Source organism: Podarcis gaigeae (genome assembly GCF_964106915.1).
Source record: "Podarcis gaigeae genome assembly, chromosome: Z".
Taxonomy (NCBI): Eukaryota; Metazoa; Chordata; class Lepidosauria; order Squamata; family Lacertidae; genus Podarcis; species Podarcis gaigeae.
Window position 1 is genome coordinate 42,667,609 of NC_139691.1, and position 25,913 is coordinate 42,693,521.

The 25,913-nt window shown below is 41.2% G+C and overlaps 2 long non-coding RNA genes across 4 annotated transcripts in view; one reads left to right on the forward strand and one right to left on the reverse strand.

Moving 5' to 3' along the window:
* The window catches only part of LOC310837027, a 244,651-nt gene that overhangs the window by 96,654 nt on the left and 122,084 nt on the right, over positions 1 to 25,913 (forward strand). The window lies entirely within an intron of this gene.
* Positions 1 to 25,913, reverse strand: part of LOC310837025 — a 155,292-nt gene that overhangs the window by 46,049 nt on the left and 83,330 nt on the right. The window contains exon 1 of one of the 2 annotated variants that reach the window (XR_014560329.1): positions 4,625 to 4,811. The exons of the other annotated variant lie outside the window; for it this stretch is intronic. This is a non-coding gene — a long non-coding RNA (uncharacterized lncRNA). Of the gene's footprint in view, positions 1 to 4,624; positions 4,812 to 25,913 lie in introns of those variants that run through there. 2 annotated transcript variants of the gene reach the window in all.

A 25,913-nucleotide genomic window follows, 5' to 3' on the forward strand; every position in this document is an offset into this window, starting at 1 on the left:
GGCAGTGCTGGGATCTTTTACTTTGGAGAGTATTTTCAAGCCATATTGTGCTCACAGAGACTTTTTGATACCGCTCCAACAGAGGAGGGGGCTGCATATGCAATTCTTAAAATCCTTCCAAGGGAAAAAAAGTTTTAAAATAAGAATTAAAGACAAAGAAGTAGCAGATCATACAGCCAGTGGTGTAGCGTGGGGGGTGCAGGGGGGGGCCGGCCGCACCGGGCGCAACATCTGGGGGTTAGGGGGCGCAAATCCACGGGTTAGGGGGCACAAATTACTTGCCTTGCCCCGGGTGCTGACAACCCACGCTATGCCACTGCATACAGCTATGGCCAGAGGGGTATGTGCGTGTATGGGGGGGGGAGCAGCAACCCCATCTGGCCACTTAACGGCATTTCCCATTAAACATTTCAGAAGAAAAGCAGGCCCTGTGCAATCACAATGAATTTACCAACTACAGATGTCCTCAACAGGCAGGCAAAGAAAGGATTGCCCCCTCTCCTGGTGGTGCTTAGTGCTGCAGGCAGCTCTCTCAAGCATGCCTGAACTCAGCACGGTTGCTCTCCCTTCATACTGGCTGACGTGAAGCAATCCTGCTTAGCCCTGGGTCCCTGATTTGTGCTCCTGAAAACCAGCTGGTCTTCAGGCGCTTTGGAAGCTTCACAAAACAACTTTGGCCAATTCTAAGCCTTTTGGTTGAGACCTACCCTTAGCTTCATGACATCAAGTGTAGGGTGGGTGGCCATGCTTTGCCTCTATCAGTGAATTGTCACATGTCACATTGGTCATGGGTCATTTGCCATATAACCTTTTCTCCCCATTTTCTAATAATCATTACCATACATTTGACACTTGCCTATGAAACATTAGCTATTTCTGTATATTGCCATAAATTTGGGGTAGGTTGGGGTGATGTGATTCATAGTTTTAGAGAAAGCACTTATCTACAAGGCTACAGATACATTTTTGAAACTGAAAAACTGTTACCTGTGTCGCAGCTTTTAAAACACATTTAACAAGAAAGCATCTAAACTACTAGTGACATACTTCTTGATTATTTTTGTAGGGAAGATCAAGGTACCTAACAAACAGGTAAAGGTAAAGGGACCCCTGACCATTAGGTCCAGTTGTGGCCGACTCTGGGGTTGCACCGTTCATCTCGCTTTATTGGCTGAGGGAGCCGGCGTACAGCTTCCGGGTCATGTGGTCAGCATGACTAAGCCGCTTCTGGCGAACCAGAGCAGCGCATGGAAACGACGTTTACCTTCCCGCCAGAGCGGTACCTATTTATCTACTTGCACTTTGACGTGCTTTCGAACTGCTAAGTTGGCAGGAGCAGGGGCCGAGCAATAGGAGCTCACCCCGTTGCAGGGATTCGAACCACTGACCTTCTGATCGGCAAGTTCTAGGCTCTGTGGTTTAACCCACAGCGCCACCCGCATCCCTACCAAATAAATAGTTTAATGCTAACTGGAGTTAAATAATATTAGCTAAAACATGAAACATTATGTAAAGAAGCTTACAAAAGTTACATTGGTCACTACAGAATGACCCTGTTGTCAAAGGAATTAATTTAAACATATCCATAGCAGCTACATCAGTTTCTTGAGAAAAGTGAATACATGGCTGAAAGTAAAATGTACTTTTGGAAAGCAGAGGTGTAAGCTTTGATGGCATTCTAAACTGTTTCCTGTATTGCTGCTGTGGCATTGCTCCCCCCCCCCCCATGCAGAATGTGAAGTTGTTCTCTCTAAAGCTAGCAATGGCCATAGTCTAATAATGTACCTCCAGGAGTGATTTCTTCTCATTTGAATCCACCTGTCCTTTGCAAAAAGGTCCCTGTGAGACCCGTCTTATTGTATTTTTCTCAGCAGTTGCACCTCAGCTAGGGAAATCCTTCCCTCAAAAAAGGTACCTTTTCACATACTTAAGTCTTACCTAAGTCTTACCTTTTCACATACTTAAGTGAAAACTATTTTGCTTAGGTGGGCACATGTACACAAGGGTAAGCGTAGGCCAGCAGATTTTTATAGCAATGTTTTTGCTGAATTTCTTTGTAGATGGATCTGCCTCTTGGTGGAATTTGAGTCTTAAAGCAAAGCTACTTCCTTAATATATTCTAGTATTTTTGTTTTAGATTTCAGGCTAAAATGCCATTTGTGTTTTGCTCAAAAGGATGATCCTTCCATACCTTTGGTGGGGGTATTGTTCTTTCATCTCTGAATGGGTTGTGGTCTCTACAAGAAAATAGTTCTTGGGTTTGGATACCATGCAGTATAATCACTGGGGGAAACAGACTGAAAGTTAGGTGTGTTTAAATTACACTGAAATCAAGACCTTGAAATATGTGGCGACATCCCACGTATGCGTAGTCAGATCAAAGTCCTTCTGTGTTCACTGGGATGCTTCCAAGTGTGTGTAAGACTGCAGCTTTAGTTCCACTAATGTTGTTGGGACTTAAGCATGTTATGCACATCTACTCAGAAGTAAGTCCTACTGAATCCAGTGTGGCTTATTCCCATGTAAGCATGCATTAAGACTGTAGTCAAGGCAGGGCAGATGAATGCAAGAATTGAATTTAAGGGTGTGGGAGAAAAATGGGGTGGCTAGATGCAAAAATAGGTCAGGTATTAACTAAAATGGTTGTGTAGAATAGGAAACCTATGGAATGTGTAGTAGGAGCGCCATCTCCCTGGGGCCATGAATCCCCTAGCCCCCACATTTTAAATGGGGGCCAGGACACCCACAAAGTGCAGAAGCGTGAGTGCACTACCTGCACAAGTAATGTCAGCATGCCCCTGAGCATGCACACACATCTTGGTGATGGCACGCAGCCCCAGGTAGTTGCAGTCGCGGGCGCAAGCCGGCGCTGCTGCGGTGTAGCTTGTTGTACAAGCTGCACCTGATGAAATGATCTCTTCTATCCTTTTTTGTTATTGGCCATCTGAGTGAGGTAGTGATGGGATATGCAACACAATCCTATGTAAGTGTACTTGGAAGAAAACTCTACTGACTTCATTGGGTTTTACTCCTAAGTAAGTGTACACACAACTGGAATCTATCCTCAGTTTCCTGGGCAAGTTACTCATAGAATAGAGTCTCATAGAATAATAGAATTGAAGAGTTGGAAGGAACCCTGAGGGCCACCTAGTTCAACTCCCCACAAAGCAGGAATTTCAACTAAAGCATCCATGACAGATGGCCATCCAATCTCTGCTTTAAAACCTCCAAGGAAGGAGAGTTCACCACCTTCTGAGGGAGTCCGTTCCACTGTCAAACAGCTGTTACTGTCAGAAAGTTCTTCCTGTTGTTTAATCAAAATCCCCTTTCTTGTAACTTGAAGCCATTGGTTCAGGTGCTACTCTCAGTAGCAGGAGAAGACAGGCTTGCTCCATCTTCCATGTGACAGCTCTTAAGACATTTTAAGATGGCTATCACATCTCTTCACACTCTCCTTTTTCCTGGCTAAACATATCAAACACCTTCAACCATTCCTCATAAGGCTTTGTTTCCAGACCCTTGGTCATCTTGGTTGCCCTCCTTTGCACACATTCCATCTTATCAATATCCTTTTTAAATTGTAGTGTCCAGAACTTCCCTTGATCTGGTCACTATGCTTCTGTTGATGCAGCCTACAATTGCCTTCTGGGAAATTGTTTTATGAACGGTTTTGTTGTAAGAGCAAATGCCATTAACTTCACCTGATGTTACCCCTGGCTCTGCCTAGTTAGCTGCCATGCACTCCACTCTTCCTGGCCAAATAAGCACCATCCACCACCACCAAGAATCAATAGCTTTTGCAACACACACAGCAGCAGCTGGCTGCCACGAGGACTACTGAGCTAAGGTCAGAAATGCTGTTTTCATGAATATATGACTATGTCACACTTCTAGCCTTGTAAAGAAAAAAGTTGAGATTAAAGCTAGTCATTGGATGAAGCTATACTGGCTGCTGATTTACACCAGCTGAGGATTTCTAATTTTATTTCTGCTTGACACTTCAAAATTAGATTCTTTCTTTAAAAAAAAAAGAAAAAGAAAAAGAAAGGCATGCTGCGTCAATGTGTAGGCTGCAAGTGGAACAAGAGGGTTTGCTTCCCTACAGGCTGAAAATGGAAACTATCATTAGTAAGAATGTTCTGATTTCTAAGATTCTCTGAAGAAAAAACTTGCATTCGGGAAAGGAAATCAGGCTGAGGTTTATCCTAGTTGCACACTACTGACATAACACTGTTCCTTCTCTCCCCCTTCACATTTCTCGACATCAGAAACACATCTTCCCAAATATTCCATACATGGATTTTTTCTGTTGGCTGCTTTGTCATATGACTTGCAATAGCTACTGAGTGACAGGAAGGGGGAACAGGGCTTTTTCTGTTGGCCCTGCCTTATCACTTAATGTTCAACGGAAGTGTGAAAGGAGTTGCCCACAAATAAGCTCCTCCGCACATTCAGGATTTCTAGTTATATAATTAGGACACTACAATCTAAAGGGCATAAAAGGCCCTTTCACACTTTTGCTGGTGGTACATTTCTACTCCCCCTCCCTCCACACATTCAGCATATGAATGGAAGGAACATGGGAAAAGGGCTTAGGCGAAACAAGAATGGACTCAGTCCTTACCTTGCTGGCTGTAAGAGGTCATCAGACATGGCCATCCACAGAGTACGGTTACAAGCTTTTTCATGCAGGACAGTTGAAGCTGTCCTCCTCCACAGGAAGTATGTCGGGCTTGGAACTATTATCTCTCTTTAGAGACTTGATCATCATGTTAGATGATCTCTTTGTACCACTCAGTTTACATTGTGGTTCAGCCAAGTGTGAAATCTTCTTGTTATAGCTGCTACTTAGGTCCAGTTTGACCAATAAGCTACCCTGCCTATGACAGCATTTCAAAGGGATCACAGAACTGCAGCAAGGTAGAAATATTTCCATCCCTCAGCATGGCCTTCTCGCATATACTTTGGCTGCTGAGTAGCAATGCAAAGAGGAAGGTGCTATGTACTATGGTACATGAGAATGTCTACACTATATATACTGATACAAATTATTCCTTCACATAATGGTGGGAGTTGTAGCATACTCTCCAAAATTTCTCCAATGAAAATAGGGCTGTCCTATTCCATAACACCTGTCCACCTAGCAGTTCGAAAGCATGCCAAGTGCAAGTAGATAAATAGGTACCGCTCCGGCGGGAAGGTAAACGGTGTTTCCATGCGCTGTTCTGCTTCACCAGAAGCGGCTTAGTCATGCTGACCACATGACCCAGAAGCTGTACGCCGGCTCCCTCAGCCAATAAAGCGAGATGAGCACAACCCCAGAGTCGTCCGCGACTGGACCTAATGGTCAGGGGTCCCTTACCTTTATTCCATAACAATAACAACATTTTTTATTATTTATACCCAGCCCACCTGACTCAGTTGCCCCAGCCACTTTGGGTGGCTTTCAACGTATATAAAAACATAATAAAACATTTTTAAAACTTCCCTATACAGGGCTGCGTTCAATTGTCTTCTAAAGGTTGTACTTACCTCCTTGACTCAGGGGTTGTATAACTCCACACCCGGCAAATTTCTCCAGTGAAAATAGGGACGGTCCTAAGGAAAAGTGGGACATTCCGGGGTCAAATCAGAAACTTGGGGCAGCTTTTGTAAATCCAGGACTGTCCTGGAAAATAGGGACACTTGGAGAGTCTGTTGTAGTTTATCAGAGATTTCTAGGCCCCATCACAGAACTACAGTTCCTAGGCTTCCCTGGGGGCAAGAGAACAACCATTATCCTAGTTTAATGGCTCATCCACACTTACCTTTTGCCCCACACATACTACGCAAAGGTCTGTACTTTCCTGGCCCATGTCTGAGCACTCCCCCCTTCTTTTGCTCCGCTGCTTTCTTCAAGAAAAAACCACTCTTTGGTGCTGAATTGGAACAAATAGCAATTCAGGTTTTCTGCAGAATTGTTTTCAGCAGTAAAGAGTGGGTTTTTTTTCAGAGAAAGTGTTGGGGCAAAAATAAAAAAGTGCTCAGACAGAGAGCTTTAAAGTGTGAACCTGTGCCTAGAAAAGCAGCACAAAAGGAAGTGTGGATGAGCCCTAAGTGTGGATATGCCCTGTACAAAGACCTGTCCTTTCAGTGCTGAAGTTGTGCCCTGAAAGCACATTACATAAATGTAGGAAAGACTCATTCCACATGGCATTAAAATTAAGCTGTTTCTTGAACAGAACAGAGCAGCTGGTAAGCAGTGCAACAACAACACTGCACAGCCGTTTAGGGCACATGGGGACAGGTAGGAAGGAGAACCAAAGCTAATTGAAATTTCAGGGAAAAACAGAGAAGCAGGAAGTTATATGCTTCTGGGGACGCCTCTCAAAATGTCCTTGTGATCTGATCAGCTTATTTACCCTGTGTTGCTGAAAACGAGTAAATAAAAGCCTACCACATATACAAAAAGGCAATTAAAATCTGCATTCATTTCAGCATTTTATTCTAAGAAGCAGGATTTTAGATCTAGTTCTAAGAAAAAATATGACGAGAGAGTTAAGGAGTGTATGTACGCATTTAGAAATCTGAATACTGATTCAGATAAATAGGGGGCTTTATAACTCTTTTCACATAAAATCCAAAATGTGGGTTTTAATCTGCATTGTTTTTGGTCTAGTTTCATTGTTATAAACAGCAAGCAATGTCTTTTAGACTTTTTTTTATTAACAATGAATGTCTTTTCTTATTTTAATTAAGAAAAAGAGTCATAAATTAAATATCTACCAAATTACCACTTATCTTAATATATTGTAATGTTTGCCAGACAGCCCAAGGCACAGCAGTTAATCAACTCAAAATCTTACATTGGTCACCACAGTATTCTGTAGCACTTGCATTTACTTTTCTTTTTTAAAGAAACTAAACAATACATTTCATAGCACTTTGTCAAGAACCAGTTTCCCTCTTGCTTATTCTTCTCTACAGCCTCGAGAGACTAAAAGAGAGAATCAAACTGTTTCAGAGCTGTGAAATTAATCAGAAGCCACAAAACCAGTCCAGAGGCCCAGAAGCAGATGCCCTACCTGAGATTTCCTTTTAATCCATTCTCTGAAACCTAGCTAAATTTCAGATTGCCGCAATCTCTTTTAAATTAGATATTTATTTGCTGGAGAGAAAACACACACAGAGGATGGAGGCTCTCTCCCTTTTTTTTCTGCACAACTGCTCCAACTGGAATGTCTCTGTCTCTTTTATCAAGGAGAACTTTTGTGACAGAGGCAGTGTTTGTCTTATGTGGCAGTTCTTTTCTCTGCTTCCATTTAGACATTTGTTACGGGAGCACAGCAAAATGACAGCTAATGAATGAGAAATGAATAAGGAGCCACATTATTGCCAGCAGTGAATGTCTGTCTGTGCTCGTGTGAGTGAAATGGGGGTGTTTCCTCAGCTTGGATTTGAATTCCACATGAAAGTATGAACTCTACTAAATCCTCCTCACACACTGCTCTCTATGCAATTGTTATATGAGTCTTCAGTCCCTTTGTTATGCAGCTGCACAGCAGTATACATGCACTAGTCTTGTGTAAGGACTGGAGTTCCACTGGAGTCCTGCCTTAACAAACACATTTTAGCAAACAAAGCTTGGGGTCTGTTTCAGTCGAAAATGCACTCTGTGTCTTTTAAACAACTTTTCCATTTTGTTCAGGAGTGCACACATCAGCTCTCCAATATGATTTCTCACTTCTTCTTTTTCAATGCCTTTACAAATCTTTGAATATGTAGTTCCCATTGTAAATTCAAGCCACATTTCCAGAAAACACATTTCCAGTAATGAAGGACATGATTGGCAAGGTATCTAGGATGCCTCCAGGCTGTTACTATTTTGTAGGAGGGACTTCAGGTTTGCACAACTAAGGTAGATTAAAGTGCTCTCTTGCCCTAGTAGAACAGATGTACTTTACAAAAATCCTGGACTTTTTGTGGTTAGGAAAGTGATTGTGAAATATACTGAAAAGATGTGGGGTGAGCAAATGATTAACAGGGAGAAATATAAACACCCTGTAAGCAAACAAAGATGAGTGCAGGATGAATGCTCATTGTTGTATAACTGCCCTGTAAACAAATCAGAATGAATGCTCAGTAGAGACTGGACATAGTCGAGCTTCCATGTAAGCTTTGTGCAAGCAAGGCAGGATAAACCAAGAATAAACAAGGCATCTGAGGATATCTTACTATGCTTCCTCCCTTTTCTGCAAAACCAAACATGGATAGTGATATGGGGGATAGTGATGAGGGGTGAGCATCAGGACTCGCACTGGTGGGCACTTCCTATATCTTAGCAGGAAGCTCAGGTATACAGGGTCCACCAGATCATTTCAACAATGTCTATTGAAACTATCAAAATATTCTAGAACATTAGTGGGGAAGGACTTTGCAGAACCCAGTCTGACTTCTCTTAACAAAGATTTTTTTCTGTATTTTTAATAATTCTAGATTTTATTATGCATGGCCATGGATTTACTTGGGACACAACTTGGACTAAGGAGTTTGTCCTCTGGTATGGAGGTTGGTTTTTAGTGACAAGTTGTATATTTTTGTTTGAAGATAAAGAATGCTACATTCTTAAAAGATTCATACAAAGAAGGCATACAGAGCTGATAACTTACTAAAATCTGACAGCTAACTCTACAGCTCCGTCTTTTCATCCCTTCTGTTTGACTTGTTTCTTCCAACATCATCCATACAAATATCCTGATTGGGGCAATATGGATATTCAGGGCCATCCTACCCATGAGGCAAGGTGAGGCAAGTGCCTCAGGTGGCAGGATACACAGGGACAGCAGATCCAGCCTTCAAGGAATACAGGGCTGATCTATCATCTCTTTGGCATGCCCCATGCCAACACTACAGTAGCTTCTTGGCAAATAGGAGGTAATACCCTTGCTCCTGATGTAGATCTTTACTCACCCCCTTTTCTCCTGGCATAGAAGACACCATTTTGTCATTCACAGTGGTACCTCGGGTTACAGACGCTTCAGGTTACAAACGCTTCAAGTTACAGACTCTGCTAACTCAGAAATAGTACCTCGGGTTAAGAACTTTGCTTCAGGATGAGAACAGAAATTGCACAGCAGTGGTGCAGTGGCAGCAGGAGGCTCCATTAGCTAAAGTGGTGCTTCAGGTTAAGAACAGTTTCAGGTTAAGAACGGACCTCCAGAATGAATTAAGTTCTTAAACCGAGGTACCACTGTACTTCAGGTGCCAAAATGTCCTGGGCCAGCCCCGCTGCTACTCTTTAGGAAATTGCCTTCACATGTACAAGAACATGAGTTTTTAAAAGTGATATATATTGTCCATAACTGTTTCAACAATAGCTGGGGGAAGGGAATCATTTCCTATTGCATTGGTAAGAGTTTTAGCTACTGAACCATATATCAGCAAATATGTCACATGGCACATATAGATGTGCTGGTGTCTCAATAGATGTGTCTTACCTCTAGGCCACATTGTCTAGACAATTTTTCATTTGCTATAAGACTACCAAGGACTACAATCGGAGCTGGCATGTGCATAAACATATTTTAGTTAATTATTTTAATACATTTTTGTAGCCATTCCAGTAGCATTTTTTTTACACTTGTCGCTATTGTGTGTACATTTTCTGAAGAGGACAGTGAAAGACACTTTCTACTGCACATTTAGCGTCCAATAAAATGCCCTCTAAAAGTCCACATATTCCAAAGAAATAGAAGGGGCATCTACCACTAAATTTCCCACATTATCTAGAGCAGTAGTTCCCAATTTGTGGGACCAATTTGTGGCACCATTCACAAAAAACTACAATAGAGATATCAACATTTTCAAAAAGCGGGGGGGGGGGGGGCTTTTGAAAAACAGGAGGTCTGCAATACTTAGCTAATTGGGAACCACTGGTCTAGAACAATCCCAAAGAGTAAGTGTTGGGTTATATAGCTGGTCTGACAAACAAAATATGTTTTCTTCAGGAAAAGTCTGATGAACTCTAGGAAGCTGTTTTTCTTCCCAGCCAACGATCTCAGCAATGCTCAGGGGCAGAGGTCCTCATATGAGATAGAGAACAGCAACCCAAGTCAGCAAAAAATTCAGTTCCTGGCAAATATATTATAGTCACTGCTACTACTCTTTTTTTTTAGGTTGATTTCTTTTATATATATATTATTCATTTTAAAAACATTTATATTGTCATACATTTTACAAATTTCCATCTCTTATACAATCTTTTGGACTTCCTTCAGCTCCTCTGATGATCTCCCATCTTTAAGATTTCTCCTGCATTTCTTAAATTTATATTACCTTTAAACTCATATCCAATAACATCCTTTTCATTCAATAAAGCAATAAGTCAAATTATTCCCCTTATAAAACTTCCTGCAAACCTACAAATGTAATCGAATTGTCACAATCACTTTTCATATAGTCCGTAAATTTACGCCAATCTTCCGTAAATCTCTGGTCCCACTTGTTTCGAATTCTTCCCGTTAGTTTGTCAAGTTCTGCATAGTCCATCAATTTCATCCTCCACTCTTCTTTCATTGGTAATTCTTCTTGCTTCCATTTTTGTGCCAATAAAATTCTTGCTGCCGTCATTGCATACAAAAACAACTTACAATCATTTCTATTTATATCAGTTCCTACAATGCCTAATAAAAATGCTTCTGGTTTTTTAATAAATGTATATTTCAACATTTTCTTCATCTCGTTATATATCATTTCCCGGAAGTTTTTAACTTTTTTACATTCCCACCACATATGATAAAATGTTCCTTCTTTTTCTTTACATTTCCAACATTTATTGCTTACCTTACACATTTTTGCAAGTTTGACGGGTGTGATATACCATCTATAAAACATCACTGCTACTACTCTTACCAGTATGGGTAGTAGCTTCTTCACTCATGATTCTACCCATAGGAACTGTGCTTCTGACACACTTTGTGCATGTCAATATAACATAATCACTTCAGAAATCACCCAGAAAACAGGGCTGGGACAGTCACCCCAATAATTTCCTCCCTCTAGTCCCAACTAGTTTTCGTTTGCAGAGTTATCACAAAATACCAGCTACCAGTGAAGGAAGGCCTACCTTTATCGTCTTCATCATTATATATTCTTTATCGTCTTCATCATTATATATTAAACTTGTATACTGCCCTTCACCTGAGGGTCACAGGGTGGTTACAACATAAAAGTACAAAATGAGAACACAAAACATATAATAAAACTAACCCAAAAACAAACCAATAACTCCCCCCCCCCCAAAAAAAGTTTTTATTATTATATTTATCATGGGCTGAGACAGATCCATATGCTCAGCCTCACTCTCCCTGGCTTCATATATCATTTGTATCTCCTTGTACGTAGTACTGCCTACTAACAGCAGTTCCTTCCATTTTCTGAACCACTTGAAAATGCTAGATGATGAACATCTTCTGGCTATACTAATTGAATGCTCTTGATTCCAGTTCTACCAATTCTGTCTTTTCATCACTGGATGACTACTACACTTGGGTACTTTCTATTTTTGGAAAGCTAACAACAGATCCATATTCAATGTTCTTTCAAGATGGTTACTACATGAATTAGAGCAGATTAATAGTGTTTATCTATGAAGAGCAGGTTGTGTAGGTGGATGCTGTCAAGCAGAAGTGAGTCAGCCTGTTTATGACTGAGGATCACAAAGGGAAAGTATCAAAACAAGAAGGGTTGCAGTTAATGCATTTAAGCACGAAGGTTGCAAAGTTAATGTGACCTTCTTGTATTTTCGAAAAGCCAAATACATTTTAATGGTAACACAAAAAGATACTTATTTCAGAAATTACGGTTAAATAATTAGATGGACGCAATAAATAACTGCGAACAATCAGCAATCATGAATGTTGATGGAAGTACATTAATAACAAGAACAAGCACACATTGGAAATATGAACAGAGAACATCTGGACTGACCATTAATAAAGAATAGTCCTATGCTTTGGAAAAGTTTCTCTGGCAAATAACTACAAACTTTTTACAGTTCAAATATAGCAGCTAATGCTGCCAACTGATTCACAAAACATTTTTTACCACGTGTTTAGCTCCTGTTGCCAACACTTATGTGACAAGGAAACTGCATGCTGGACATTTTCATAAAGCCATCCTCTATATGTAAAAAAAAAAAAGAAGAAAAAGTTTTATAATGGTGAGGAACATGGTTGTATGATTCCATCGCACAAAGTGTTATTTTCTCTAAATCTCATGCAAATGCCAGGTGAAAGTTTTGTTTTGTTTTGTTTTACATGTGAACTCATTGCTGCCATGATACACTGTGAGATATGTAAAGGAAAAATGTGATAATGAGTTTTATTCCCCTGAGGCTGAGTAATATAGGACACAACATGCTCATACATCTGCATTCACTATAATGGCACAGCAGAAACAAACCTCACTGGACAATCTGGGAAACCACAACCAATGCTAGCAAGCATGTAGCCCATGGGAGGTTCTCCTCATAGGTGTAGCTGAGAGGGGCAGGAGGGCAGCTGCCTCCCCCCCCCCCCGAAAAAAAATCAAGTAAATAAATAAAAATACTTAACTAACTGACCAAATGTTTCCGCGGGTAATTTGGTTTTGCCCCCTGTAACATAAAGCCCCCCTCCAAATAAATCCTGGTCACACCCATAGTTCTCCTTGCTCGTTTTTGTGCTGTTACGTTGAATACCAACAAGGACGTTAGTACCAATAAATACATTTTCTAGATAAATACCGGTAAATATAAACTCCAACTTCTTTCAGCTTTTGTAAAATTATTATTCCTTATCTAATGGCCTGCTTTGGTGACTTTAAGTTGCTTCCATCTACCATAAGTCTATACACAGGAGCTCCAGCATAATATTTTTAAAAAAATAATATTTATTAAAGTTTCAAAGAAGTTACAAAAATGAAAAGAAGAAAAAAAAGAAAAAAAGAAACAAAAAATACAAAATACAGAAAAATAAAAAAATAAAAACAAATCAGTCTTTCCATGTCTTGTCTTTCATTTGCTTGTTTCCCTGACCTCCTCACACCTCCCTTTTTGTATTCTAATTCAATAGTTGTTTCAGCAAGTTCTTACCATTTTTGCTTTTATCTTGATATTTTATCTTAATATATTGTAACTTTACATTTTCACCTGTTAACAATCCATTTTTACATACCCCTTTGTAACATTATTGCTAAAATCACATAACTTCATTCCAGCATCTTTCTAACATTCCTTAATTTTACAGTGTTTCTGTAGATAGTCTTTAAATTTCTTCCAATCTTCTTCTACCGACTCTTCTGCCTGGTCTCGGATTCTGCCAGTCATTTCCGCCAGTTCCATGTAGTCCATCAACTTCATCTGCCATTCTTCCCGGGTGGGTAAATCTTGTGTCTTCCAATACTTCGCGATGAGTATTCTTGCTGCTGTTGTTGCATACATAAAGAAAGTTCTTTTTTTATAATATGTTTATTAGCAATTTTTTAATTTAATTACAATTCCAATAAACAATACCATAAAACATATCTTTTAACATAATCTTCTTAACTTCTTTGGACTCCCTTGCATCTCCCGCTCCTGCGTTCCTAGCCAAAAAGATTTTTCCAGCAAATTTATCCCCTTATTTCGATTCTTATTATCTAATTTTCCAATATTATATCAATAATTTTTAATATCCTTTATTCAAATCTAAAAGAATTAAATATAACTTTAAAATTTTCCAAAAATTTATCTTTTCTTAAATTTAACTTATCTTCATATATCACTTCCTCTATCTCAATGGTGCCCAGTTGTTTACATTCTAGCATCCTCCTTAACATTCATATAGTTTATAATATTTTTGTAGATAGATCTTGAATTTCTTCCAGTCTTCTTCCAACGTCTCTTCTCCCAGGTCTCGGATTCTGCCCGACATTTCAGCCAGTTCCATGTAGTCTGTCAGTTGCATCTGCCATTCTTCCAGCGTGGGTAGATCTTGGGTTTTCCAATACTTAGCAATAAGTATCCTTGCTGCTGTTGTTGCGTACATAAAAAATGTTCGGTCCTTCTTTAACACCTTCTGGCCGACGATACCCAAAAGGAAGGCCTCTGGTTTCTTAGGGAAGGTATACTTAAATACCTTTTTCAGCTCATTATATATCATTTCCCAGAAAGCCTTCACTCTAGGGCAGGTCCACCAGAGGTGAAAGAATGTTCCTTCATTTTCCTTACACTTCCAACATTTATACATAAAGAAAGTTCTATCCTTCTTTGGCACCAATTGGCCGACCATGCCCAGGAGAAAGGCCTCTGGTTTCTTCAGGAAGGTATATTTAAATACCTTTTTCATTTCATTATAGATCATCTCCCAGAAAGCCTTAATCCTTGGGCACGTCCACCAAAGGTGAAAGAATGTACCTTCATTTTCTTTACATTTCCAGCACTTATTATCGGGCAAATTATATATTTTTGCAAGCTTGACTGGTGTCATGTACCACCTGTATATCATTTTCATAATATTCTCTCTTAAGGCATTACATGCCGTAGGAGCTCCAGCATAATAAATTAAACATGAATACTGGTTTCTTCCTCTCCTTTGCCTAGCTGCTATTTTGCTCCCAGAGAACCACCATTCAGTTCAGAACACTTACGGAATTAGCTTGCTGAGCATCTAACTTTTCCTCTGTTGCCAACATGATGTGCCATGGCTGAAGTCTGTGCATTTAAAGCCAATAAATCAGTAAATGTGAGATAGTGATTCCAATTCACATTTCATACACACATGGTTATTTTTGTAAATAACACTAAGTGCATACATGTGCAAAAGATACTCTGTTCAGATGTGAGTAGTAACACGAGGAAGCTTCTTCCATTAATTTAGATGCTCCATATATCCCATTAAAAATAAATTAATGGAAACACTCCTTTCAAGCTGTGCATTACCTCCCACCCAGGAAAGAGAGGCACAATAATCCACAGTTAAGCATTTTTCAGTCCCACTGATTTCAATGGAAGTCTGTGGGCTTCTACTGAAATCAATGGGACCTTCAAATGCTTAATTTTGATCTGATTTTTGCATTTTAGAGACTGTATGTTAAATAAAATCAAATAGTCACTACTGTAAGCAAAAGGTTAAAACTCATCATAGTATATTTTCAGCTGGTGGACCAGGAACTCTAACAGCAGAGTATCTATGACTGGATGATATGCCCAAATATTTATTTTTTGCCATTTGGATTTTTGGTACAGTAAAAAAACCCCAACAACTAGGCACATAAGTATGCAAGGCTTTTGAAGAAACTCAGACATGGTCATTCAATACTTTCCTACAGCTTCCTACAGCTACTGTATTGATCTTTACATTGGGTAGCATGGAAGAACTATGGTATAATTCCATTTGTGCACAACAGGGAACATTGGGTAGGAAAAAGTAACATTATTGGCTTCTTTGGGATATTTTGTGTATTTCTAATTTATCACAAGTACTGAACCAGCAATTTTGGTAGAACCTATGAGGACACACCATTTATAAAACAGGCCAAGCCGTTGCCATCTGGCAAAGACAACAACCTGGTTCACAAGTCACACTAAGTCAAACCATGGCCTTGTGTGATCATGCAGGCTTCTGAAGAGGTGAATTGCAGTTACTTTGCTCCTCCCTGGCCATTCTGCTGCTCATTCTGCTGCTGTGGTGACCTAACCTATGATTTTGCTTAGCACAGGGGTTGGGAACCTCACGTCCATGGGCGTAATTAGACCCCACCAGTTGCCCTCATTTGGTTCAGCAGGCCATTTTGGTCTAGCCGCACCCACTTTTATATGACATGAGATACAGGGTAGGGTAAGAAGTTGTGGCTGGGCCAAAATGGGGGCTGCAAGTGCTGCCAAATCAGCTGATTGGTGGGACCCACACAGGAATTTTATTTATTTATTTATTTATTTATTTATTTATATCCCGCCCACCCTGGGAGGCTTCCAGCAGAATATTAAAATGCAATGATTCATCAAATGTTAAAAGCTTCCCTAAACAGGGCTGCCTTCAGATGTCTTCTAAAAGTCAGATAGTTGTTTATTTCGTTGACATCAGGTGGGAGGGTGTTCTACAGGGCGGGCGCCACTACCAAGAAGGCCCTCTGCCTGGTTCTCCACCTGCCTGGTGGAGACGCTCCTTCAGGTATACTGGGCTGAGGCCATTTAGGGCTTTAAAGGTTAGCACCAACACTTTGCATTGTGCCTGGAAACATACTGGGAGTCAATGTAGGTCTTTCAGGACTGGTGTTATGTGGTCTCGGCACACAGTGCTTTGAGGCCCTATCAGCTGATTGATGGGGCTCTCTGCAAGCAGTGATCAGCTGACTGCCAGTGCCTGCTGGCACTATTCAGCTGACAGTGATGACAATCAGCTGGGATTGTGCAGCTGAGGGAGCTGGAGGAAGCAGCTTAGATTCAAAGCACTGGAGGATGTGTTTCTATGCAGGAGAGAAAACATATGAACCCAGACTTGTGGTTTGGCTCTCCTGAACAAACCACAAGCCATACACCACAGCACAAACCTTAGTTACAGCTCACGTATAGTCTTGAGAGAGCTGAACCACAAGACCAGGTTCAGACAACGTGCTAAATCAAGCCATGACTATGAACAGTAGCAGAATGACCAGGAAGGAACAAAGCAGCTGTAATCTCCTTTTTGGGAGCTCACAGAAAGTCATAGTATGGTGTAGCATGATGTGTGAACCAAGCCACTCAACATCTGTTCATTTCATAATACTTGGGCAAATAAGTAAGACAGCTAGTGAGCAGGCTACTGCCTAGGCACAACTCCATAGAGACTTCTTTCAGAATACAGTATTGCACTTAATAAGCACCTTGAAAGAACCACTGATTCGTGGGTATGAGGTAGGCTTATGCTCAATCTACACTGCTGTACCTAAACCACAAACTTTAGTTGTTGGGTGGGTTGTGTTAATACATCTAAGGGTCCAAGGAACAGTTAAACTAGCCTCACTATGACCACCAAAGTATTTGCTGAGCTAGACTAATAGCATATTTTGTTCAGTGTGGCTGTTCATATTGGTTTTATTAAATGTTTTGAGCCTGGGATGGCACTCTGGGTTTCTAGATGGAATCAAAACATCTTCTATTTATGAAAGCCATTTCAGACACTTGCAAACACTGTTCTCTAGACATGCGTACCACCTAATGGCAAAGTAAACCAAACCTATGTGAATTATCCATGCTTCAGCTATGCATACATTTAAAAAAATTCAACACAACCTTGGCCTAGTGCCTTTCCCCAGCTTAACCCAACAAATAGTGCCGACAAACTTCCAAATAGCAATATTAATAGCAGATGATTCAAGTCTGAAAAAGAGCCTGCTTCTTTTTGTTTTTTATGACTAACACAGGTGCCAGCTACACGGTAAAAATAAACATAAAATGCTGGACGTTCCAAAAGTGTGAGATGATTAAGATCACACCGTCCTCCACAATGCTGGGTAAATCTATCCTATAATTTTCTTTAATATTTCTGTGGGTTTGCAATAGCAAATAATAACTTAAAATACAAAGAACGCACAGATTTGGAACCTCTCGTGCAGGATTAAGGGCATCTCTCTTACACATGCACAGACACAGACACACCTGCTAAGTGTATCTGGCTATGACTCACTGCAACAGGCACAGTGCAGTTGCTAAGAACTCTGAAGTCTGCAGTTCAAATCTCATCTCAGCCACAAAATCACTAGATTGTATCAGAAAAAGCACTACTCCTCTAGCTTCAGTCCTTCATCTGCAGCAGGAGGAGGCAGTGCTAGCTTAGTTTAGAGGCTGCAGTGAACAGTCCTGTTGTTGGCATTTGTCTGTCTTGAGTGACAATAGGGTGCACCTCCAGGGGTTAAGTCAAACCTTTGTGTTAGCAGCACTGAAGTGACCTCCCTGGGGTGCAAGCCTGGGCAGTGTGTCTGGACTTCCTGGGCTGCCCAGCAGACAAGACCCCCCTCTTGTCTCCAAAGAAGAGCAGAGCACTATGTTTGGTGCCAGTTTGGCTGCAGGAATTGCTGGAAGGAGGCATACAAGACGCCTTCCAACCCTCTTGGGACTCCAGATGTGTGTAGAGACTACTTAGCCTTTTCTTTCCCCACAGAATATCCCAGAAGGCAGTGGAGGTTTAGGATCAGAGTCTTCCTCCTAGATGGACTATATTTCCAGGTTGATGAGCCTCAACAGCCCTATAAGTCACTGACATTGCTTGATGTGTTTTCAATATTCAAAAGTGTTATTATTTATACAGTATCAGTGAATACCACCTTTTCAGAAGAAAAGCAGAATACAGACACCACTTTTAGATTTTTTTCTTGCAACTAAGCGGTACATAAATTTTATGAAATAAATGAATCAATTCCTGTTCTGAGAAGTTTGCAACTTAAGTTTAGCAGGGATGTGGAGAGAGACAACCAAGGCAAACAAAGGATGAATGTGGGCAGGTGAAACTACACATGCTTAATTATCATCCCCATCCTAAGTTGAAATGAAATGTCATGGTTTGAGCCAAAGGCTTTGTGGAATGGCCTACCTGCCCAACCATCTTTTACCTGCTCCACCTGGGCATAAGCCTGCTTAAGCCCCTACACACACAAAAGCTTGTGAAGACTAGAAGAGCCCTGGTGGCCCTTACCTTGGCGCTGACAAGTCATATTTGAAATTTCAGGTGGATAAGGTGTATTTTCTATCCCACCTCTAGAGCAACTGGCTGCTGTGGGAAAGAGTGGCCCCTGCAATTTCAGACGTCCTGGTTGCCAAGCTGGCTTTCTGTGCCACTCATGTGTGCCACTAGGAGACCCAGAACTTGCAGCTGCTTCATCATCACATTGCCAACAGCTCCTATGATGGCACAGAGGCATTCTGCAGCCCCAGTTCCCTTCTAGGTCTGGTACCACTGGTTTCACTCTGTTTTAAGACATCTTGACATAAGGCTTCCCTTTAATCAAATGAATTGCTATTGTACACCACTATTCTTTGCTGTGCCTGAGCAGAGTTCTTAAGGTTGGGCACAGGCTGTCCCATGTAGCTGACTAGGCCACATCCCAGCCTCAAGGTCATTAGAGCCCTTGTTCAACCTCTTGAATCTCTGACAATATGTCATGGACTGGTTGAATGCAGAGGAATGGTGGGAATCCCCAAGGGAAGAAGGCTCAGAGCCCGGGGAGTGGTGGTGGGGTGAAGATGAGTGGTCAGAGGGAGAAGGGGGAGAAGATTGGGAAGAGGGAGGTACTGGAAGCTGAAGAGGTAATGGGGCTTAGTAAGCTGGGTGAGCCAGTGGCAGAGAGAAGTCCAGAATCAAAGGCTGAAGCAGGCGAGTAGGAGGAGGGAGGCCAAGAGGCAGAGAAGAGTCAGGCTGGTAATGAGTCAAAAGTGTCTTCTTCTCCTGCTGCAACAAACTCCCCTCCCTCCTTGTCTTCAAGATCCAGAAGAGGCATGAAATGGGAGGAGCAAAGGCAGGCATGCAGGCACAGTCTCAAATTGTTTGAGGAAGAAGCTCTGAGAGGAGGAGACAGATGACTGTGAGGAGGTGGAGACCTTTAATCTCAGCAACTGATTCATGGACACACCACCATGCCTTGGCAGATGGTGTTTTTGCTATTAAATAGTTAACTCCAACTTGCACAGTGTGGTTTACTAATGCCTCATTTCTGACACAATATGACCCATCAGTCTCCAGCACTAAGATCCTATTACCTGGCTTAGCAGTTTCCCTTCAACTCTGAAGCTGTAGCTAAACTCCTGCTCTTTGTATCATCCTTTATGCCGTTCTTACCACTTCTTTCCATTCTCAAGAGCAAATGCTAACCCGGTTTATATTTTAAAGCTTGTCACATGGCAGGCATCTATTTTTCACTCATCAAGCCAGCCACCATTGAAACAACAGATGCACTCCTGCGATTGTCAGCTCACGTAGCTTTTTTATCTGAGCAGGAGAAGGAGGGATGAAACAGGATCTAACATGCAAAGCCTGGAAGTTATTCAATTAAAAGAAAAAAGAAACTAAGGGGGCGGGGGGAGAGATTCGGCCACAGATGCTGGTAACTGCATTTCTGCATGTCCATTAAAGACATTCTCATAAAAGCCGGAACAACACACGTCACTGGTGCAACTATGAAGAACGCTGAGAAATCAATAGTCATATAACAATGTCTTCCTTTTTAAAGAAATCTATCTGTAAGATGAAAACTGAGTGCAGCTAAGGCTTTCTCCTCCACTAAAGAGCTAAAAATTTACACGCGCTGCCAGTTCAGATCGGACCTACCATGTTTAATATATTCTGGGTTATATTTTTCCCTAGCTAAATCAATAACAGGCAGCTATTCCCCAAGGTGAAAATATACATTAAGGAGGGAAGACATGAGACTAGACAACCTTCTAGTTATTTGTTAAAGGAGGGGAAAGGGGAAAAAAGAGCTTAGAGACTTTTTGTGCTCGCTTCCAATCCACGTAGGTGGATTATATCTCTGGTGAAACATCAGCATGCAATGTAACACTGTTAGGAGCAGCCAAATGACACTCCTCCCTGTTTGATAACACGATACTTACTTTGCCATTATTGATTCTTCCACATAAGTGGCTTGTATAGAACATAACATGCTGCTTAGATTATGCTTCACAATGCCTGAGACAAAAAAAGCAAAGTAAGTGAAAGGATCCCAGCTGCCTAAACAATAATGCCTTGCTTACAACCTGATAATGGCATGAGGATGAAACAGCTGTATTAGCCTTGGCAGAAAATTATTTCAGACACAGCTATGCTTGATTTATGGCTTAAATCCTTGAGCACAGCACCTGATACAATTTTCTGAAGTCCTGTGACATTTGAGCATCTTCATGCAATCTAGTCCTTGCTGTGTGAAACTGGACTAATGGATGATAAACAACCAGAAGCCAAAAGGATGGATTATTTCACCTGGTTCTGTACATTTTGCAGCTCCACTCAATACATGTTGGTTGTCTTAACCCCCCACACCCACCACCTCCCCAAATACTTTTCTTGGAATGCTGACTGAGGATAACGTAAGCCATTCTTCCAGCAGCTAAGGATGGTTAGATCTGGCGATATGCAAGCCAGTGGAGCGAAAGTAAAAGTTCATTTTTATTAAGTTTGAGGCCAGATTGGGCAGCAGCAGTCCTATCACTCCATAACCCATTAAAGGCCCCCTCCTCGAGCATTCCATTCTCTCCTACGCCTCCACTCCAAGCCCTTGCAGCTGCATTACACACACTAAATGATTTAGCACTCTGTTTTGAAGATGGCCAATAAAACACACACACACAAATGCTGTGCCAAACTTTCTAGTATTTCTTGCCAACTTTTTAAGCTTTATGGATCCTAGTGTCCAGACTCTTCTATGAAGGCAACCCACTCCAATATGGCTAACCTCCCCAAAACTGAAAAGGAAGCAGTTATCCTTGTCAGCAATGTTTCCTTTCCAGGCAAGACAAAGTAAGGAAAACTTTAAGTGGCAGGACAAACTTAAAGCCTTTAGAAATAAGATGAAAACCAGAGGACCAAACCAGGCTTAAGCAAACAGACAAATGACAAGGGGAAATCTTTCATCTGAAGAAGACAGTCATCTTCAAGAGAAGAGAAATGGGGAGAGATTAAACAATACAAAATAATTAAGCATGTGAAATCAGGAAATGGAAAATCTATATACTTCTCTTCAGAAACAGGAACACAAGAACATGTAGTAACACACAAAGGGAACACATTCTACTCTTTTAAGAAATGAAATAGGTACTTAGTATTTTCTCCTGTATTTATGCTAGCTGCACTACTGATGTCATCAGTTAAGGTAGACTTGACCAAACAATGTTCAGCAGTTTGTAATCTGTTGCAATAATTACTACAATACGTAAGAAAGTTATTTCCTTTCTGTTTCTAGCATATGAGCACACCCACTATGAGTGCTGGTTGACACAGCATATCACAGAGAAGACTCAGCTGAACGCTTCTCTAGATGTTTGAAGTGCTATAATCCAAGAAAAGGTTTACCACATTTCTGATTATTGTTCTCTTCTATCCCCCCAGCTCACTCACTCAACTTGTTCTACCAAGTTCCCGCGTAATTCCCTTTCACATTATTCTTCCACATAAGTTCTGTGTGAAGTTCCAATAAACAAAGTAACTGGAGACCAACAAAAACAATACTATCCTATACATGTGCATAAAGCAGCAAACAGCTTACAATCTGCAAAAAGCCTCCAATCTGAAAGAAAACAACCTGCCACAGAATGGGAATGAAATCCATTTTGATAAAGCACATGCCTTTGTGAATCATAAGCAGACTTCCTACAAAACTCTTTTTCTCCTGATTCCCTGCAGACATGTGCAATTTTCACTGCCTGTCAGTTTATCAAAAAGACCAGGGCATCAAATTTCAGCTCTGGATTGTCAGGTCTGATCCCCATTTCCTTTCAAATTCCAAAATACTGACACATTGATTGGAGTTCATAGTGTCAGACAACAGCACTTAAGAGCCTTTGTGTGTGTGTACTAAAATATATCTTCTGATCTATCTTTTATGCTTTCTAAAAACTTTTGCAGCCTCATGAGTATTGATTGATTGGGGCTCATTTATATATGATTTCCACCAAGTAGCAGGCAATTCAGTCAAACTAAACCATTCTTTTGTGTAGTCCTTTAAAAGGGGGGCCTAGCTCAGGGTATAAATTCTTGTTCAAACTGCAGTGATGTCCCAGTGGCTGAGCTTTTCTTTGTGCTAACTTAAAAACAAAAAAATGCACTCTAAATCAGGAAGTGTTTACTTGCTTTTTTAAAAAAAAAGTTTCAGAAACTTAAGATGAGGAAGTCCCTCCATAAACAGGCTGTCTATTAATGACAGACTTTAAAAGGGAAAAAAATGTAGTGTTTCCTACTTTATATCTGAGGATACACACACCACGGAACAATGTTCTTAGATCTCTCTTAATAGGAATGTTTTCAGTGTAAGTATTTGAGCCTGTAAGACCCAGTTCTATATATTTCGAAAAATCCTCCTCCTTAAGACATTACCAATTGTCTTTGATCAATAAGAACATTCATCCTGTCTCAGCAACAGAAGATGCTCAGAAAACACTGTAAGCAATGTGTCCCTTCTTGCTAGAGATCTAAGAATTTTATTGAAAGCCAAGCCTGACTTGTATGTACAAGCAGCACCCAGCTGCAGTTACGTTCCCGACGCAGTTGCTGAAAGGAAACCAAATCAAACACCAACCAATTCATAAACTTTTTCTCTTGTATGAAAATGCCCCCTACCCCACCACACACACAAAAATAATCATAATCATAATCTTAAAGGGAAGCCTTTATGCTTGAAGTTAGCCAGGCGAAGGTGAGGGACATGTCTTTTTCTACAGCAATGCCACAGCTGTGAAACTCTGATTCAATCTTTGGCTATTTTTCAGAAGAGAATAATGTTCCTTCTCCATTAAGCATCTGAAACACTGTAAAGTTAGTCATTGTGAAAAAAGCAAACACCAGAGACTATGGATGAATCAATCTGTCAATTTTGGTTGTCTGTTTTTCCTTCTAAAAATCAGATCTCCTCATCAACTTGATTATTTTCTCATGAAAATTCACCAGCACTTTGGTGCCAATTTCTCCTAAGACACATTCTGATAGGTAATTTTGCCTTGTTGTTGGTATCCATCTGTCTTGGGAGACAATGGAAGAATGCGCCTTCGGAGGTGAAGTCTAACCGTTGGAGAGTCACAGTGCCTGCTGTGGCTGTAGAAACCGATATAGAAGAGGCTTTATTGCAGCTAGGATAGATGAAGGTGTCTGGTTGTGCTGCTGCAGATGCACCATGGTGTTTCTTCTCTTTCCACTCCTCCTGGAGGTTGTTCTTCCTCTAGTCACTGCTGTGGATACATGTCTTGACTGTCTATCTCCAGGCACTGTGGTCATCTGCAAGGGATTATCACATGTCAATGTTGGTGTTGACAGCATTAATATCTCATTTGCAGACATCTTTATAATGAAAGCCAGCTTCTCATAAAACATGTCCTTGGGGATTCTGCCATTTTCCATTCTGTGACCAAGCCAGTGTAGATGTCACTAAGACAGGAATGTAAACATGTGAGCACATCTTTATTTGAGACTCTGTCCTGCCATATGATGTCCAAAATCTTCCTAACTCAGCACATGTGGAAGACATTGAGGTGTCGCTCCTGGCAAGTGCAAGTTGTCCACAACTCACTTCCATAAAGCAGCATGCTCAACATGGAAGCCTGGTAGACTTTCATCTTGGTATTGGACATTAGCATCACATTCTCCCATACCCTGTTGGAGAGGTGAGCCATTGTCATAGTTGCCTTGCCAATACACTTGTCAATGGAGAGGTTGCTGGTAATGGTGGAACCTAGGTAAACAAAACCGTCTACCACCTCAAGCGTGTGGTCACCAATGCTGATGTGTAGTATGCTAATTATGTCCTGACCCAGAATGTTGGTCTTTGTCAGGCTGATGGTAAGGTCAAATTATCTGCAGGCTTGGACAAAAAGGTTGATGAATCTCTGTAGATCTTTCTTGGAGTGTGCTGTCAAGGCTGCGTCATCTGCAAACAAAATCTCTCAGATCCACTTTTGTCTTAGCATGGTGACGTGCCAAGCTGAACATACCCCTGTCACCAAAAGCATATGAGACCACCAGAGAGAATAACATGCCAAAGAGAGCTGGGACGATAACACAGCCCTGTTTCATACCACTCTTTATAGGGAAGGCCTCCGAGGTTGAACCGTCATACTGGGCAGTGTCACACAATCATACTGTGAGGTGGGCATCCTATCTTGTTGAGAGGTGTGAAGAGTCTTTTCAGGTGATGAGGTCAAAGGCCTTCATCAGGTCTATGAATGCATGTACAAAGGGTGTCTCTGCTCTCTGCATTTCTCCTGCAGCTTACACAGTGAGAAAACTATGTCAACTGTTTATCTCTGAGCTGTAAAGCTGCATTGTGAGTCAGGATAGACCCTATCAGCTACTGATTATAGTTTGTTGAGAACTGTGTTTTCCTGTGAATACAGTTCTTGATAGTGCTCTGCCCATTGCTTCATCTGCTTGCTGTGGTCTGTGATGATCCCTCCCTGTTTGACTGGAGAACTGAATTGCAAAATTTAAAAAAACGCAAATTTTGAAGGACGATTGTACTTTGGTTTGAGTAGGTGCAAAATCAGAGAGTTTTGACTTTAAATGCAAGCTGATTTAAATCTTCCCCCCATCCCTACCTGAGACCCACATTTATTGCAGGACAAAATATTTACTTGCAATCACTGTAGATTTAAGCAAAGTACACCCAGTACTTTGCCCTCGAATACAGAACTTCACCTACTGTTCTTATGTACTCTGTTACCGAGAACTGAAAGGTTACTTTGCCATGGAATCCTCAGAGCACACAACAGCTACAAAGCTAACTGAGAAATTTATTGTCTCTCCAACTAGGACAGAAGAGGAACAGAAAACCAAGACACAACTAAGTTCAGGGCAGCACAGTGATTAAAATAGAGCCCTGTTCAGGTGGTCCCTCCATATTTAACTGGTGTGAAGAAAAGACTGGGGGTGCCCTCTGAGGCCCCATCTGCTCCAGTGTTGCACCATCACCCCTAGCATAACTTCCATGTACTCAATTGTGTTGGGAGACTACACAAGTACAGCTGATAACACTACTGCAGAAGTTCAGCCCCTGACACATGGGAGGCAGGAACAGTGATGCAGTATGATGGAGGGGTTGGGGCCAGAAGCATACCCCTACTTTTCCCTCCCACACAATGGTAATCATGTTAGAAGAGCTTGCTGGATCAGGTCCATCTGGTCCAGTTTGTTGTTCTCACAATGGCTATGCAGATGCTTGGGGGAAAACTGCAAGCAAGGACC